The 19,030-nt window shown below is 46.7% G+C and overlaps 1 non-coding gene and 1 pseudogene across 1 annotated transcript; both read left to right on the top strand.

Annotated features, from left to right (window-relative positions):
* The window catches only part of LOC122492622, a 57,696-nt pseudogene extending 47,282 nt beyond the window's left edge, over positions 1–10,414 (top strand).
* On the top strand, positions 669–778 carry LOC122493610. The gene has a single exon (XR_006299969.1). It is a non-coding gene; the product is annotated as a U6 spliceosomal RNA (small nuclear RNA).
* Positions 10,415–19,030: the final 8,616 nt, after the last annotated feature.

Below are 19,030 nucleotides of genomic sequence, written 5' to 3'. Positions count from 1 at the left end.
ACACACAAAAGCAGGAGACAGGAGAGGAGCCAAGAACAAGGATCAAGTGGAAGAAGCCATAGGGAGGGGAAAAAAAAAAAAAAAGCCACCAGGTCTATCAGAACAATACTGGACCTCTGCCGCCCTCTAGCAGACGCTGGCCGCACCACCTCCTCTGCCGTGGGAGCCCAGGAACAGACAGCAGGCTCAGAAGCTGGGTTCCACCTCAGACACCGCCACTTTCTAGCAGGTGACGTGGGGAAGTTATTGAAAACAGCTGGGCAGTTATCTCATTTGTAAGGAGGGGGTAATACTAGTCTTCACCTCCTGTAAGACTGTTAGGAGGTTTAAATGGCCAAGATGGGGAAACAGGGGACCAGATTTAACCTCCCCCAGCAAGAACCCCTGGGAGGTGGGGGGCAGGTCTGACCAAATAGCTGAAATAACAGCTTTCAACACACAGCAGATCAGACACGAAGTACGGGGATCCCTGAGAGAGAGGAAACAAATGATCTCTCTCATTGCCCATCTCACTGACCAGTTTCCACGGCCCAGGGAGGGGACCCGGGCATGGCTTGCCGACTCCATGAGTTGAGGAGACAAAGCTGAGAGTCTGAAGAAACCAAGGCAGATACTGAGGAACTGGAGCAAGAGAAAGCTGCAAAGAGACACAACCCTAGAGCACTCCAGTGCTCGCTCGGGCAGCACAGATACTCACACTGGAACGACACAGAGAAGTAACATTAGCATGGCCCCTGCACAAGGAGACGCGCAAATTCGTCAAACTCCGGAGAACTCCAGAGAAAGGGTCCCCTTTAAGTATGTAGCAGAGTACCGATCGGCACACGCGTGTGCAGAAACTACCCGAGCCCAGGAGAGGACCACCTGACTCACCGCAGGGCAGGGCACCCAGCACTCACACAGGACGAATAGCGTCTCTTCTCTCAAGGCAGACCGAAAACTTCACAAACCACGAGGCATTTACCTGGAGTCTTGCTTGAGGACTAGGGAATGATTACCCCCAGAGTAAACACAGTTTCAGCCCCCCTAAGAAACTGAAAGGCATGACCCGAAAGGGTCAAACTCTTTCTGAGTAACTTAACGGTATCCCAGGACTAAGCTCCAAAAAACATGCAGTAAAACAAAAATATCCAGCACACAACATAAAAAGTAACAATGTGCAGCATTCCATAAAAAAATAAAATAAAATGGCCACCCATGCAAAGGGGCAGGGAACATAACCCATAATGAGAAGAAAACTCCATCAATGGCCTGAGTGCCAAAACAGGGCACATCAAAACCGGTGGGAGAGGGATCAAGCGACACGTTGAGGGGAATTCACAGCACCGAACCAGGTTTGGAAGCAAGAAAACTTTCAAATCCCTGTTTATCAGCTTCCATCTTTAAAAAAAAAAAAAAAAAATAGGGGCGCCTGGGTGGCGCAGTCGGTTAAGCGTCCGACTTCAGCCAGGTCACGATCTCGCGGTCCGTGAGTTCGAGCCCCGCGTCGGGCTCTGGGCTGATGGCTCAGAGCCTGGAGCCTGTTTCCGAATCTGTGTCTCCCTCTCTCTCTGCCCCTCGCCCGTTCATGCTCTGTATCTCTCTGTCCCAAAAATGAATAAACGTTGTAAAAAAAAAAATTTAAAAAAAAAAAATAGAAAAGACGAGCAAGTTATACTGAATGTAAGCGGGAGAAAGGAAATAATAAAGCTCAGGGCATACATAATGGAACAGAAAATGGAAGAACAAGAGAGAAAAATCAGTGACATTAAAAGCTAGAAGGTTTTTTTTTTTAATTTTTTTTTTTAACATTTTATTTATTTTTGAGACAGAGAGAGACAGAGCATGAACGGGGGAGGGGCAGAGAGAGAGGGAGACACAGAATCGGAAGCAGGCTCCAGGCTTTGAGCCATCAGCCCAGAGCCCGACGCGGGGCTCGAACTCACGGACCGCAAGATCGTGACCTGAGCCGAAGTCGGACGCTCAACTGACTGAGCCACCCAGGCGCCCCAGGTTTTTTTTTTTTTTAAGAAGACCAATAAAATTGATAAACCCCTGGTCAGATTGATCACAAAATAAGAGAAAAGATTCAAACTACTAATGTCAGGAATGGTTATTGTGATATAATTATAGGTTCTACAGCTGTTATAAAGAAATAAAGGAGAGGGGCGCCTGGGTGGCGCAGTCGGTTAAGTGTCCGACTTCAGCCAGGTCACGATCTTGTGGTCCGTGAGTTCGAGCCCCACGTCGGGCTCTGGGCTGATGGCTCAGAGCCTGGAGCCTGTTTCCGATTCTGTGTCTCCCTCTCTCTCTGCCCCTCCCCTGTTCATGCTCTGTCTCTCTCTTGTCCCAAAAATAAATAAAAATTGAAAAAAAAAATTTTTTTAAAAAAAAGAAATAAAGGAGAATATTGTGAAAAACTTGAGGCCAACATATTCAAGAAATAAAATGAAACAGACAAATTCCCAGAGAGCCATTATCAATGCTCGCTAAACAGTAACAGATAACCAGACAGTGCCCTGTATCTATTTTTAAAAGTCAATGTATACCTTAAAAATCTTCTCACAAAGAAAAATTCCAGGTTTCATTACCTAACATTAAGGAAGAACTAATACCAATTCTACATAACTCTTCCAGAAAATTGTATAGGAGGAAGTATTTCTCAAGCCATTCTAGGAGGCAAGTATTGCCCTGATACCAAAACCAGACAGACTTTATAAGAAAACTATCGACGAATATCCTTAAGAAAATGAATACCAAAAAAAAAAAAAAAGCTAAATTTTAGCAAATTAAATCCAATGATATAAAAAGATAATACATCATGATCAAGTGAGATATATTCCCGGAATGCAAGGTCAGTTTATGACTTGAAAATCAATCAGTGTAATTCACCATATTTATCAATTAAAAAAGAAAAACCATTTAGGCATCTCAACAAACCCAGTAAAAACATTTTCAAAAACTCCAACCTTCAGGGCACCTGCGTGACTCAGTCTTTAAGGTCTGACTTCAGCTCAGGTCATGGTCTTATGGTTCGTGGGTTTGAGCCCCATGTCAGGCTCTGTGCTGACAGCTCAGGGCCTGGAGCCTGCTTCGGATTCTGTGTCACTCTCTCTCTGCCCCTCCCCTGCTCATGCTCTCTCTGGAATCCAACCCCTTCTCACGATACCGCTGCTAGCCTGGCCCCAACATCTGATCTCCTAGCTTCCACCCTACCCTTCAATGAACTGTCCCCAGAGCAACCAGAATATCCATTCCATGTCAAATCTCACATCTCTCTTTTCTTTGCTCGCAGCATTGGCCAGAACCCCAAACACCACATCAAACAAACAGTGATAGCAGGCATCCTGATCTGGTTCCTTAAATTGGAAGAATAGGAGTCTAATGTTTCTCCATTAAATATTAGGTTTCTGGGGGATTTTTGAATGTAACTTTGGCCAAGTTAAGAAAAATTTCTCCCATTCCTAGTTTGATATTTTTTAATCATAAAAGTTGAACTTCGTAAAATACTTTCCTACGTTAATTTAAATTGTTCTGTGATTTTTTTCTCTAGAAAGTTAATACAGTTAACATTTTTTTACCAAAAGTTTTATGATAACTTCAGATGATGGGCTACCTTTGTAGGTTACACCCTATGTGAGCATGATATATTTTTTAACATGTTATTTCGTTCACTTAGCTAAGATTTGAGATTTTCCTTCTACAGTAATAAGTGAAATTGGAGTACTGTTTCCTTTACCTTTATTGTTCTTATCTGAATTTTGAATTAAACATTACATTAGACTCACAAAACAAGCCAGAAAGCTTTCTCTTTTTCTATTGATGGAATCACTTATAAAAATTAGGGATTAGCGATTCCTTGAACGTATTCTAAAACTCACCTAAAACTCATCTGGACTTGGGGCTTTGAAGATAGGAAATCTTTAAATACCACTTTAATTCTCCTTAATAACTATTGGTTTAGGTAACTTTTATAATTTCTTCATGAACTAATTTTGGCCCTTATTCTTCTTAAGCTTCAATCTGTGCATTTGGTTTTTTTTTAAGTTATTAGCACAATTACGCATAATTTAATGTTCAGGCTATGCTGAGTTCACTTACCAACCTGTAATTATATGTACAGGCCAGTCTTCTTCCCAGTTGGAAAGAGAGAATTGGGGCCCCTGGGTAGCTCAGTCGGTTAAGCATCTGACTTCTGCTCAGGTCATGATGTGGTGGTTAATGGTTTCGAGCCCCGCGTCAGGCTCTGTGCTGACAGCTCAGATCCTGGAGACTGCTTTCGATTCTGTGTCTCCCTCTCTCTCTCTGCCCCTCGTCTGCTGACACTCTCTCTCTCTCTCTCTCTCTCTCTCTCAAAAATAAACATTTTAAAAATTATAAAAAAAACAGAGATCATTTTCTTTGATAATGTTCATACGTATCTCTAGAACTGTGCACAACTGATAATGTCTCCAGGAGATTGTGCGCCCCATGTCCTCCTCGGAGAGTCTGTGCTGTTTTAATAGCCATTTCAAGAAGCTCTGTCCTGCCTGGGTTCTTTCTACAATAAAATATAGATGGATCCTTCACACTCTTCTTCCTTGCCTTGCATTTTCGTGCCACCAGGGACTGCTACTGTGTCTTCCACATTCTTAAGATTTATCTCTTCCCATTCAGTGCCCAGTGCATTGCCCAAATAACCATGTCGATGGACTGATTACAGTTGGAAGTGTTCTCTCTGCTGCACTACAATAAATCCAGGATTAACCAGAGAATCGTTACCTAGAACTTCCAGTTGTTGGAAATATCTCTCTAGTATTCCTTCACTTTTAGAAGTAACCAGCTAAGGAGTGCCTGGGTGGCTCAGCCAGCTAAGCCTCTCACTTTGGCTCGGGTCATGCGTTCATGAGTTCGAGCTCGGCATCATTGGGCTCTGTGCTGACAGCTCAGAGCCTAGAGCCTTCTTTGGATTCTGTGTCTCCTTCTTTCTCTGCCCCTCCCCTGCACGCTCGCTCTCTCTCTCAAAAACTGAATAAATATTTTTTAAAAACTTTTTAAGTAACCAGCTAAAATAATAACTACCATTCATTCAATGCCTACTATAAACCTGACATAAATCAGCACTTTGGGTATGCTAGAAGCTTTATTAAAGCCGCAGAAGGAAAAAAAAAAATCTTAGTAACTTTCTTTCACTGATTGGGAAAACATGCCTTACTTGTGTTAAGTGACTTGCCTGAAGTCATTTAGTGAGTAAATAACAATGGGGATTCAAATTGAGATCCATCTGGTTTTAAACTGCTAACTGAAAGCTGGAATTTTTCTCAATAAAGAAGCTTCCAAGGAATGACCCAAATCAAATGGTTTCTGCCAAATCAGGTATACCTACAAAATTTTAAGCTCCTGGCTAATATTTTAATTCCTGGATAGCTATTAAGTTTCATGCTTGTACTAACTCCTGCCCACTGGAAGTAACTGTCTGCAGTCTTATACTGAGGAAGACTGTGCGACTGAGTTTGCGCTAAGAGAGGAAGATTGCAAAGAGTGAATCTAATGTTTCTATTAGTCAAGATTGTCCAGAGAAATAGAGCCAGTGGGATGGATAGATTAAGAGAGAAGAGGAGAAAGAGAGAGAGAGAGAGAGGCAGGCGGGGGGTGGCTGGCTGGCAGACAGGAAATTCTAGCAGGAGTTGATGTTGGGGTCTTGAGTACAAGGCAATTTAAAGGCAGAATTTCTTCCTCCCCAGTGGACCTCAGTCTTTTCTCTTAAGCCCTTCAACTGATTGGATGAGGACCACCCATATTATGAAGGGTAGTCTCTTTACCCAAAGTCTACTGATTTAAATCTAAAAACTACCTTCACAACAACATCTAAACACGTGTTTGACCAATCAACTCAGTACCATGGCCTAGGATAGTTGACACATAAAATTAACCATCACACAGTCACAGACCAGGAAGAGCATATTCTGGACAATAATGGATCTCAAATTTTAGCGTGTATGGGAATCCCCTGGAAGGCTTACGAAAACACAGGTGTGGAGCCCCAGCCTCTGACTTTCCGATTCAGTAGTGGGGGCTGTCTTATAATAAGTACCTTGATGCTGATGATGCTGGCCCAGGGACCACACTGAGAACCCCTGCTGCATAGTTGCTACTTTGCTCTAAGTGATGACATTGAACCATCATGAACCATCATCACAGAAATGTATGCTTCTGATCTGTATTGTATAACAACAATTTCGAGTTTTTCCAACACTGAAAGTTTTCAACAAGAAGGACTTCCTTAACCCCCAGAAAAATGTCCATCCAGCCCTAGGCCCCCTCATACGATTATATAAAGAAAGTTATGTGACTACTCATGTACCAGTAATCAGTTAATTCATAATTTAATTAACTTAAATTTAATTTATTGCGAAGCTAGAGAGACAAGACCCTGCGGGTCAGCCTGGACGTGGCTGAAGTGTGATGGAAGGGTACCATGAGTCAGGACACCTGGGTTGGGCAAGATCACGAGGCTCACAGTTCGTACCACTGCTCAAAGCCAGAACTCCCAGTTCCTAGTGCTTCCCTCCCTCAGGCCTCGGTTTTCACATCCATGAAATGAGCGGGTTGGCTCAGGTCTCTCCAGACCTAATTAGTCTTCCACCCAGGTCTTAACACATCTTGATTCAGTTCAATACAGACACTCAGAGAGTTCGTGGTGGCCAAGGGGGATGGGCTGCTCTGTAAGGTAGGTAGGCGGTTCCTGTGAGTGGAGGAATCCAAGAGGGAGGACACTTGGTGGGAACTTCATAGAGAGAATTCAGAGGGCAGACTGGACACGTCTGTCTCCTCTCACACTGTAAAGTTCTGCGAATCCCTGAATTCCAGCCCAAATTCCTGGGATGGAGCTTAAAAGGAAGAAACAAACCTTAAAGAAATACAGGAAGGTGCCATTGTTGCTAGAATCATGACGGATGCCCATTATAAAAATATTCACGGTACTCATGCATCTTATGTGCAGAAATCCAAAATCATGTTGTTAAAGCGGTTTCGGGCTTTCAGAAAATAAATAAGTAAATAAATAAGTGTCGGGTCTCTACACCTCCAGGAAAACTGTTCCGACTTGTATTAATCTGGAACTGAATGTCACATTTAATCCTGCCAAGGCTTGGCAGGGCCTCAGGCAGGGAATGGTTTGCATTCCATCTGGAAAAGCGGCTTGGGTGCTGAGGAACCAGTCGTCTGGGCAGGGCCCCGTCAGGGTGGCCAGACCACAGTGTTTCTCTGGGGGGACTCATGCAGCACAAGTAAACTGAGGGTCACCCAGTCTGAATCCCGAAGGCAGTTCCCCACCCCCACTCTCAACCTGGCCCCGCTCATCCCTCTGCCAGTGTTACTGCTGGAAACACCACCGTGCAGTAAAAAAGCTACATTTATTCCCGCTGGAAGCTGTGATTCCCACCGAACCACACACAATGCTGAGACTCAGCGCCTGCGTTCTAAGACTCAATGGACACAGCCTCAAACTTGGAGCCAGAAGACCTCCAGAACACCAGGCTCCACCCTTCAAGGACCCTGTGATTTAGACAAGTCAAATCACCCCTCTGAACTTTGGTTTCCTCGTCGGTAACCAGGGGTTATTAAGACGTTTGACCAGGGGCACCTAGGTGGCTCAGTCGGTTAAGCATGTGACTTTGGCTCATAATCTCATGGTTCAAGGTTTCGAACCCCACGACAGGCTCTGTGCTGAGCTCAGAGCCTGGAGCCTGCTTCAGATTCTGTGTCTCCCTCTCTGTCTGCCCCTCCCCCACTTGCACGCGTGCTCTCTCTCTCTCTCTCAAAAATAAATAAACATTAAAAAATAAAAAATAAAATAAAAAAAGATGTCTGACCAATCAACTCAATACCATGGCTTAAAGTTGACACATAATGCTGGATCTTCCCACCTACATGAGAAAACGATAAAGTCTGACATCAGAGCCTGTGCTGTGGTCATGCCTGCATGGCGACATGGTCCCATATGGACATCGATGTACGTTTATCTTTGCACATAGATATACACACGCATACATTTCAATTAAGTGGATACAGCCCCATCTTGCTAGAGAGAGTGATTTTTGTCTCTTATAAGCTCCACTCTCCCAGTATGCAGGAACAATCGGTAAATGTCAATCAATGCCTAGAATGGCACTGAGAAGAATGGTGGGCTTCTCCTGTGTTCCTAGAGTGTGAGATGAGGGGCTCCTGGATGGCTCAGTCGGTGAAACGGCGGACTTCGGCTCAGGTCATGATCTCACGCTTTGTGAGCTCCAACCCCGCTTCGGGCTCTGTGCTGACAGCTCAGAGCCTGGAGCCTGCTTCAGATTCTGCATCTCCCTCTCTCTCTGTCCCTTCCCTGCTCTCTCTCTCTCTCTCTCTCTCAAAAGTAAATAAAGATTAAAGAAAAAAAAATTAGACTGTGAGATGAACCCAAAAGCCATCATCAGATTAGCTGTTACCTTCACAATGAGGTGGATGAGTTGAGGGAGGGACAGGGACCAGTGTTGCAGAAAACCAGACCTTTTATCCAGCTTTGCAGACAAGACCTGATCCCACCCCGGTCCTCCGGGTCTGGGCCTCGATGACTGGACTCTGGCCACACCTGCCTCCCCACTCCCCAGGGAATGAAGGTCCTCTCATTACTTGAAGGCCCTATTTTCCATCCCCAAACACACGTACTGATGATGTTCCCACATTCCAGCCCCACGCCAACCCAATTTGTCTAGAAATTGCCCTTTGGTTTCTTCGTACGACTTGAGGAAGCACAACAGCAGGAACCAGTGTTCACAAAGACAGTGTATCATTACAGTAAGGGGAGGGAGGGAAAGATTTAGGGTGTGAGGGGTTGGAATCCAGCAACACCACTACGGGATGTGAGCGCTTAGAATGCAGAGGAACTCACGGTCCTGAGGACGGGCCAGGTGGGGGAAGACAGAAGCAGTGGCTGACCCACCAGGGCCCTGGCCTGGAAATGGAACCTAAAACTGCACCTGTGGGAAAGGTGGCCCAGCCTTCCCTCCAGGATGGTGCCTGAAAAACATCCATTGTTTGTGGCCGGTCCTTGTCACTCCCTTAAAGTACGGGGATTGTGAAACCAAAGCAGCAGAATCAATTGGGCAGATCTTCGTGCACACATTGGGCTGAACCGCGTACAAAATGTGGGTGAGTATAAAATGCAAACAACCCCCGCTGTGTCTAGGGAGATGCTGCCCCACCGTGGGCCGCTGGAACAAGCAATACTGCGAGGTCATGGCAACCCCCAGCTCCCCATGGGGGCAGCGTGCTGTTTCCTGCTGCTCCCTTCCGTGTCCTGTAACCACCCCCACGTTGGGGCACAGTGTCCCAGGGCCCAGTCCCAGCTCTTTGCACTGCAGCTCACAGCCATCTGTCAAGTGCAAAATCTTCCGCTCCAAACTGCCACCCCCAGGGAGCCTATGACTATGAGGTCCACTGCTCCTCACTCTCGTCCCCAGAGCTGCAGTACCCCTGCATGGCCGAGGGGCCCACAGGACAAGGGTCTCTGGCCAGCAGTGGGAGTGACAGTGCCGTGTGTCACAGGCATATAGAAAGTTGGCACTTCCCAGGATCCCCCCAAAAGGAAGGAAAAGCTAGCAACCATCTCATTAACCATGGCAAGAGGCAAATCAGAGGAATTGGCCATAACGGCCAATGAAACAAAGTATCATTTGTGAGAGACCGTGTTCTACCTGACTAGAGCAAAGCAACTGCATCATTTTCAAGTGTTTATGCGCAGGGCTGGGCCAAGATCTAGAAAATATCTAAATGAAAACAAACCCGTGAACTTGGCAGTTTCCGTTGATCTGATGGCTCATTTGCCTTTGATCCACTGACTCCTATTCAGGGAGATGAACAGAGAATTCCAAGTAACAAGGTCTCTTGTCCTTCAGCGTGGTTATAGGATTTCCAGATGGCATATTGGAAGGTATGACAAATGGAAGCAGGCCTGGAAATGAGATAAAACAAGGGGGCTTGAAGGCCAAAATTAGATGCCGCACAGCACGGTTTGACTTAATAGCAGTGGCGAAAACAAAACAACCCCTTGTGACCGAGCTGGGTTGAGAAAACAGCCAGGTCACAGGACCCATTCCTGCAGGCCCTGGAGCAATGCACAGCTGGGAATGTACTAGAAACCTGGGAGGGAGCAGCCCGGTGACATTGAAAGGCCAGCTGGGAGGAGGCGGGGAGGCCCCCCCTCCCCATGCCCCCCCTCCCCATGCCCCAGTCCCCTCGGTGCCCCGTGCTGCCCAGCCAGCGGCAGAGATGGGATGTCCGAAGCGGAGCACCCCTGGGCCTGGCGGAAAGGTCGCCTGGACGCAGCAGCACCACTGTCCGCTGCAAATGTCCCCTTGCCCCAGAAACCCAAGCCCTCAGCCTTTCCCAGAGGCTCCCTGAGCCTGAGATCCTGGATCCGTAAGCAGAGAGGCCACAGGCAGTGTGGAGGAGGGCAGAGAGCTCTGTGCTCAGATCCAAGGGCCCCACTTTCCAGCTGTGACATCGATGAAGGCTCCCAATTCCTCCGAGTCTGACGTCCTCATCTGTGGGGGGAGACAGTGACATCCGCCTTACAGAGGACCCGGAACAACCTAGTGCTCAATAGGCTGGCCTACTTTGTCTCCTCTCCTGTCTGGTTGCCTTCAAATCTCCTCTCCTGTCTCAGGGCCCCTGCTCCCCAGGGGCACTGAGGACAGGTCTGGGGCTCATTCCCTCTGGCTTCCCTTGTGCCCAGCATGGCTGAGATGAGTGTCCTGAGAGAATTTCTTCCTGCCCACACCGAGGCCTCAAATCCCCCACACAAAGCTCCAGAGGCCATTCCCTGCAGCTCAAGAATGTTCCTCCGGAGCCACCTCCTACTCTCTGTTTCAAACCCCTGACGTCAGTCTGGGTTTCCTACATTCTAGACCCATGTCAAATCTCATGTGGCCTCCTTCCTCCCCCCGACCCATCTTTCTTTCTTTCTTTCTTTTTAAAATATAATCTATTGTCAAATTGGCTAATACACAGTGTGTAAAGTGTGCTCTTGGTTTCCGGAGTAGATTCCCATGGTTCATCGCTTCCATACGACACCCAGCGATCATCCCAACAAGTGCCCTCCTCAATGCCCATCACCCATTTTCCTCTCTCCCCCATCCCCCTACCCACCCTCAGTTTGTTCATTGAAGAGTCTCTTATGGTTTGTCTCCCTCCTTCTCTGTAACTATTTTTTCCCCTTCCCTTCCCCCTTCTGGGGGTCTTCTGGGGTATGTGGATCCTTCTTTCCTCCTCGTGCATTTATCTTCTTTCCTTCCTTCTTTTCTCCTTTCCCAGTCTCCACCCCCTTCTCTTTCTCCCTCTTCCTTCCTGCTTCCCTATCTCCCCTTGCCTTGCTTCTCCATTGATGACTGCCTTCCTGGCCTTCCAAGCTTTGATTTCATTTCACTCCCAAAGACACGGCCTCTTGTCTCACTCCGTTTCTCCCAAATCCTTCACTCAGGGCCCTGGGAAGTCATGCCCTCAGCTAGGCTCTGCTCCCTTACCTCCCAAACCCTATCACACAGTTGACAACTGTAGTGAACATTCAGTTTACAAAAGTAAAGTGCGGGGAGGTGGGTTTATTCTCTCCAATGAGACTCTCAACACCTGTCTGTTCCAGGCCTGGCTTGCCAGCCCTCTCCTCAATCCTGTGGGCAAACTCGCATCCCTCCAATGCATTTTCTTCTAAGTTACTAGCACGGGTCCCTGTTGCTTCCAACCAAAGAACTCTCACTGTGTGAGCGAGAGAGGATGAGGTGCCCAGGACACCAGCTGCAGGGGAACCTTGTCTGAGTCTATTCCAATTGTAGCAGTGAGAATGATTAGCACCCAAGCTGAGGCAGGAGCAGTGTGTGTGCAGAGAAAGGGGTGGATTAAAGAGCTATTAAGAAGACGAAGACACTGGAATCAGATGTGGAAGATGAGCTCACCTCCAGGCTCCTGATCAGTGTTTTGGATAGAAGGTAGTGCCCTTGCAAAGGGAGAAGGTAAGGGGTGGGGCGGGGGGTGACATGACCTGCTTCAGACACAGAAGGACTGATCTATCTATAGAGGACCCAAGCAAGAGACCCCAAGAGGCAATGGGTTGTATGGTTCTGAAAATCATCCCAAGAACAGATTATTTGCCAAGGATGTTTAGGAGATGTTCCTGCCTGGGGTCCCAGTGCCAAGCAGGTACCCAGTGGGGAACTTTGGTGCTAAGGTTGGACAAGGAGCCAAAGTGAGATGGCAGAAATCCTGGAGGAGAAGGGTGAGGGCCCAGCCCCAAGTCAGGCTCTCCACCGCTCTGTGGCCTCAAAGGCAAGCCACTTACTGCTTCTGAGCATCAGTCTGCCCATCTGTAGAGTAGGGAGAAAACAACCCCCTTGCCCTCCCAGCAAGGGGATTGATGAGTGTGGGAGGGCCTCTGGGCTACAGGAATAGAAATGGTCCTGTAGGCAAGTCAGGTCATGGACAAGGACCAACAACTTTAGATCAGGGCTGGGGCTGCAGGGAGGAAGAGGAGGAAGCTGAGGGCCCTTAAACGCAGAGTGCCATCACACCAATTTATTGAGTGTGGCCTACCTTGAGCAACCCAGCACAGACCACTTCTTCCTCTTCTCAACCAAATGTGAAAGCTCATCAAATTCTTGCCCTGGCCTCCAAGTCCTGGTGGATACACTGTTTTTCTCTCTAGATTTTTAGACTTGAATCCAACCTGAGGAAAGTCTGGTTAAAGACAGGTTTTCTCTGATTCCTGAGACTGGGGACCAGAAGGGCTCCAGACAGTAGCAAAGTTTCACTGACAGCCGGGGATGTTCCCTTCTGAGACTGGCTGCCTGGGGCTGAAAGACTTCTCTGTGCTGGGGGACCGCGCAGTCCCCGGGCCCACGTGTGGCACAAGACACTCTGTGGAAGACACAGAACAACACCCGTTCTTCAGCCACTGGAAGCCTTGGACACTGCAGGTGAATGAAAGGCATAACTGAATGCTGTCACCCTGAAACAGTAGTGTTCCACGTATGGCCTCTGCTTTTCAGAGCTACAGTAAAGACCGAAGGAAATGGAGGCACATAATTGAGGACCAGCCTGAGTATCCCCCACAGGGACGAGGGGGAGCAGTCCTTGGGTGATTGGGGACCAGCCTTAGAAAGAGCAGCTGATGTGTTCTAGAATACTGAGTCTGGAAAGGCCCCAAATCGTGTCATCGCTTGGACAATGATTAGTGAGAGAGCCCAAACCAGGGGGAGGGCAGCATTTACTACCCTGGGCTGCTGCATAGTTGGAGCCTGTTCACATGGCAGAGGGCCACTCACTTGACCGTTGACCTTAGAGAACTCACTTCACCTTTCCCAGGCTCAGTGTCCTCTCCTTAAGCCTTGGTATCCATAAAGCATTAACAGAGCGCTGACACATGATAAGTGCTCAAAAGACTGCAGCTTTCATTTTCTTTGTTTTCTAACGTTTATTTATTTTTGAGAGAGACAGACAGACAGAGCACCAGTGGGGGAGGAGCAGAGAGAGAGGGAGACACCGAATCTGAAGCAGGCTCCAGGCACTGAGTTGTCAGCACAGAGCCTGACACGGGGCTCGAACCCACGTACCATGAGATCATGACCCGAGCTCAAGTCAGACGCCCAACTGACTGAGCCACCCGGGTGCCCCAATGGCTTTCATTTCCTTAAGACGTTACTCTTCTCTCCTTTGTCTTTCTCTCTGGCAGCAAAAGCCCAGGGAGAGCAGGCTCTTTCCCCACCGGTGACAAGCTAGACTTTCGTTAGTACTTTACCTCTCCAGGTCTAGCTTCTTGTCTGCCAATGAGTGGTGAAAACAGATGATGGATAGGGCCACTTGCTGCAAAAAAAATGTACAGAACTGTGAGTCCAACATTGTGTGGTTCTCTGGACTACATGCTCATGTACTTGGGGAGTCTCCACCTGCCAAGAGTTCCCCTTGTACTTCCGTGGGCAGGAACCAGGAAGGGTTGCATTAGCAGCTCGGGCTCATTACCTACATATCCTGGTGATAAAGTCGGCTTCGGAGTCTAAACTGCAACAGACTCCAGGCTCCACAACTCAGTCTGAGAGACAAAGTTCTAGACACTCTGGGAAAACATCATTTGTGAAAAAAAAAACAAAAAAAACTAGCAAATAGTCCAAATAACATTAATGGATATTTTTAATGAGACAAAGTTACGAGCGTCTCTCCTTTCCTGTTATTAGTACTTTAAATATGCAAAATATAAAAAAAAAAGCTTGCAAAAACATCCCTAAGTACCACCCCATTGCTACTTCGTCTTGCTCATTGATGACATTTCCATTTCCATTAGAATATTCTTACAAGACTTCTTCACATCATCTTCCTCAACTCCTCCTGCCTGCTTCTCCTCCTTGGCTCTGTGACACATTCTGGAATTCGGCCCTTCTAAGAATCAGCCCTGAGAAGCCTGATAAATAGTATCTGGCAAATCCATGGAGATGTCCGCTTTCATCGCGAGAATGGTTTTAAAACAAGCATGAGTGCCTTTCACACGGCTCAAGGAGGGCTCTCTCATCACTCTTCAGTCCTAACATTGGCAGGTCCCACGCTTTAAAGGGCATCTTAGCATTACGTGCCCACAGAAAACAGAGGAACAGTCAGAGGAGTAGCTAAGGGTCAGCCTGTGGGGTCCTCACTCACGCAACGTACGTTTCAACACCACGTCTCAGATCCTCCACCCTTAGCTGGGGATCCAACAAGTTAATTGAGTTCTGACACGAACTACCCAGAGCTAGGGCAGACCCCACAAGTTAAGAGATCGGTCCCACAACATTGTCCTTGCCTCAGATGCCAGTGGCAAACGGAGTCCCCAGGCCACCTGCACTTCTGCCCTGCCATCTATAAATTCAGGGTTTCCACAACGCCTCTTCAGCCTTGGTAATTTGCTAGAATGATTCACAAAACTCAGGAAGACTCTGCTTAGAGTTACGGTTTTATTATAAAGGATACAAAGCAACAGCAAAGGAAAGAGACGCACAGGGCAAGATATGTAGATGAGGTGCACGGAGCTCGCCTGCCTTCTTCAGATGTACCAACTTCCCTGCATTTGATGTGTTCACAGACACAGAAGCTCTGTTGGCCTCATTGTTCCAGAGTTTTTAATCCAAGTTGGTTTTTTTTTTTTTTCATGTAGGCATGATTTGATTACATCGTGGCCATTGGTGATTAAAATCAGTCTGCATCTCCTCTCTTCTCTCTGGAGGTCAGCGGGGTGGGGCTGAAAATTCTAATCCTCCAATTCGCCTGGTTGGTTCCTCTGGCAACCAGCCCCCCTCCTGAGGCTTTCTAGAGACCTGCCAAGATTCATCTCATTTAGCTAAACTCAGGTAAGTTCAAAAGCAGGGACTCATTATGAATAATAAAAGACACTCCTACCACTCAGGAAACAACTCCAAGGATTTTAGGAGTTCCTTGCCAGGAACCAGGGACAAAGATCAAGAATCTCATTTTTATGGTACCACACAGCTGTGGCTGGGCTGGAATGTCACCTGGCTGACAGGGCAAAGCATCAGGTTCCTGAGTGGTAAATATCCCAAGACAACCTCAAACCTTTCTAACAAGTAGGCCATGTGCATCCAGAAGGACTGTGTGAAAGGAGCCGAACCAGCGCAACAAACAAGTTGAAGCTCTCCACAATGAGATGCTATCTCACAACGACAAGTGTTGCTAGAATCAGAACCATCCGGAGCTTGCCTGCACATGGATTGACACACCCACTAAAGAGACGCGTTTGTTAGTTTCTATAAAGTTAACACACATCTATGCTATGATTCAGCAATTCCACTCGTTGGCATTTACCACAAGGAATAAAAACCTGTGTCTACAAAGAGAATTGAACTTGAATGGTCATTATAGCTTTTTTCATAATAGTTGGAAAAAACCTAGAAACAGCAGATGAATGGATAACAGAAAGGAATGAACTACTGATAGAAAAGCCCAAATGGATGAATCTTAAATTGTTAAGAAGCTAAGCGTGTCTGGGTGGCTCAGTCGGTTAAGCATCCAACTCTTGATTTCAGTTCAGGTCACGATCTCACATTTGTGAGATCAAGCCCTGCGTGAGGCTCTGCGCGGACAGCGTGGACCCTGCTTGGAATTCTCGCTCTCTCCTCTCCCCCTTCCCCGCTCATTCTCTCTCTCTCTCTCTTTCAAAGTAAACATTTTTTTTAAAATTAAGAATCTAGACATAAAAGGGTACGTACTTCATGATCTGATTTATATTAAATCTAGAATACTGAAAACTAATCTAGAGAAACCAAGGTAAGGACATAGCCATTGGCAGTTGATTGGAAAGGGGTATGAGCTCTCCCTCAATGGAGATTGAAAGCGTTCTATATTTTGTTTTGAGTGGTAGTTACACAGGTATATATGATTATCAAAATCCTCTATACTGAAAGCTTAAATTGTTCCATTTACTATTAGTTTGTACCTCAGTTAAAAAAATAAAAAAGTTTAAAGGCCTCTCAGTGAAGATCATGGTCCGAAGAACTGTATGGAGGTCTGTCTCTACATGGGAAGAAACGACCCTGGGCCATACAGGAAAACTCCTGTCTAACCCTACAATCCCAACCCTGAATTCCAGAATTGCATCAGTTGCTGGAGACTTGCTAAGGAAAAGTTCCAATGTCTACGTGGACCTTGCCTTTCCCTGAATCCTCCGGAGGCACTGTCTATGAAATGTGTTCTCCGAGTCATAATCCTTGCCTGCTTCCCCCAGCCTGAGCCCCCAAACCAGAAACTCCTGGGACACAACGGGGTGTGTCACCCACCTCTGTGTCCCTCACGCCTGGTGGCAGATAGCAGACCATAGGTGCTCTATAAATATTGAATTGCACTAAGTCGCTAAATATCACGGTTGGCTATGGACGACTCCGAAAACTCAATCTTAGATGCCAATATACCTAGTTTGCCAACATGCATTGACTATAGTAACCATGTAAGTATACAAGTTCTTGGTGGGAGCCAGATAGCTTTCTCCTCATGCCACACACCAAAGAGACAGCAAATACAAACCACTCACTCAGAAGTTGTGTTCTAAGGGGAGCAGACAAATGGGGAAGTCTCTCTCTCTCTCTCTCTCTCTCTCTCTCTCTCTCTCCGTGTCTCTCTCTTTGCCGGAAATTCCGTAATGTTGCCATGCTGATGAGAACAAGTACATGTGTATTTCATGAAGTGATTTATTAAGGCAAAAACGAGGTCCTTCTCTTTCATCCATCTCACTTTCTTTTGCACTGAAGTGCAAGGAGGAGACAGAAGGGGGATTTATAACTCCCCTTTAAACCCCTTCACCCCAAGATAGACCCCCCCCCAGATAAGTCCCTTAGGTGGGTCAGTTTGAAGTTACCAGCATCACTGTGGAAACGTCTCCACTGCTGGGAAATAACGATAATTGCCCGTATAGAGTGAACAGAATTTGAAAAACAAGGCAGAATTACATAGAGCCCTAAGAGGAGGGATAAAGAGATGATTTGGGTTAAAAAGTGGTCATACATCCACTTGGGTTATGGGGATGTACAGAAGCAACCACTTACAAATCTAATATTGAAGTTTGACCTCAGCAGTTGGGATTACCTAGTAATGACACTCACATGACATCTTTCTACAGGGTATACATACACCGTATTTGGATTATCCAAGTTTAATCCCTCAACTACATGAGAGAGACCCTAAGAGGGACACAGGAACAGCCAATGATGGGGCATGTTTCACAGCAGTGGGAACAAGATCAGTGTGACTGCAGGTCATTTGCAAGAAATAGCTTCTGATCCTAGCAAAGGACTCCTCCAATCTCAGCCCCAGAGGGAAGGAAGGGGAAGCGGGGCTGAGCTTGTGGGCCTGAGGAAGTATCTTGTGGATGTATTACATTTATTACAAGAGAACAGACCTCGAGAGAAAGACCTTCTTGCAAAAGACAAATGACTAAAGCCATTTTATTAGCATATTAAATAGAAATGAGGTTGATTTTGTAAAGGCCAAGGCTACAAATCAATTCATGTAAGGTCCTTTAACAAATGTTCATAGAGTACCTACTATAAATCCAGCATTGTGTTAGCCACCAGACCAAGGGGACTAAGGTGTATTCAACACGATTCCTGCCTCCCAGGAGCTCAGAGAACAAGCAGTTGGGGGGGGCGGGGGCGGGGCACAGACACAGAAACAACTCAGCCTGCCCAGCTCTGTGCTTGGTACCTTGCAAGTACTCACAACTCCTAGTGGCCATGGTGATGATGACGACAATGACATTACAGTGTGATGAAGGCAGCCATTGAGGTACAGAAGAGGTTTTCTGGCCACACAGAAAAGGAATGGCCAAGTCTTCCAGGATGGTCAGGGAATGGGTGCTCAAGCTGGTGAGCAGAGGAAGAGACTAGAGGCAGGGGACCAGAAGAATGTCTGAGCCAACTGCAAAGGGCCTATGACGACTCCTGGGAGCCCAGAGTCCCTTATAGAGAACTGAAGGGATGACCCAAGAACCCAGAATCCTGGCCCAAGAATCAAGCCAGTTCACATTAGAGCTTTGCACTAGCACCATTGCTATGAGCAGGCCTCAGGGAAAACTACATTAGGGGTTTTTTGCCCTTCCTTGAAAGGGGCTCCTTCCCATTTCAAATCCACATCTTTGAGATGAATATCAGAGACGAAGAGTGGCCGACAACGAGGAAAAATTCTTCTACAGCGATCCGTGCAATGCCAATCATAAATCTCACCAATGCCTGGGACTTCGCGTAGTGAAAAGCCACAGAAGGATTTCAAATGGCATTTGATCAGATTCCAGGGGCTTTCCAACACCATCTGCACTTTGTTTTCCATAAATGAAAAGGATGCATGGATTACAGACTGAATATTGAGTATGTCATGCTTTGTATCTCAATTCCACAGATAGCTTTCTCCATCCTGACATTTCAGGATGATCTGTCCTTCAGGGTTTCAGACTCTGAAGTATGCCTCTAGCACTTACTTCTGTCTGGATCCAAGTTACAGTACAGCTTTCCCAACTGTGCAC

Source organism: Prionailurus bengalensis, chromosome D2, assembly GCF_016509475.1.
Source record: "Prionailurus bengalensis isolate Pbe53 chromosome D2, Fcat_Pben_1.1_paternal_pri, whole genome shotgun sequence".
NCBI classification, from domain to species: domain Eukaryota; kingdom Metazoa; phylum Chordata; class Mammalia; order Carnivora; family Felidae; genus Prionailurus; species Prionailurus bengalensis.
This window is presented reverse-complemented; position numbering and strand designations above follow the sequence as displayed.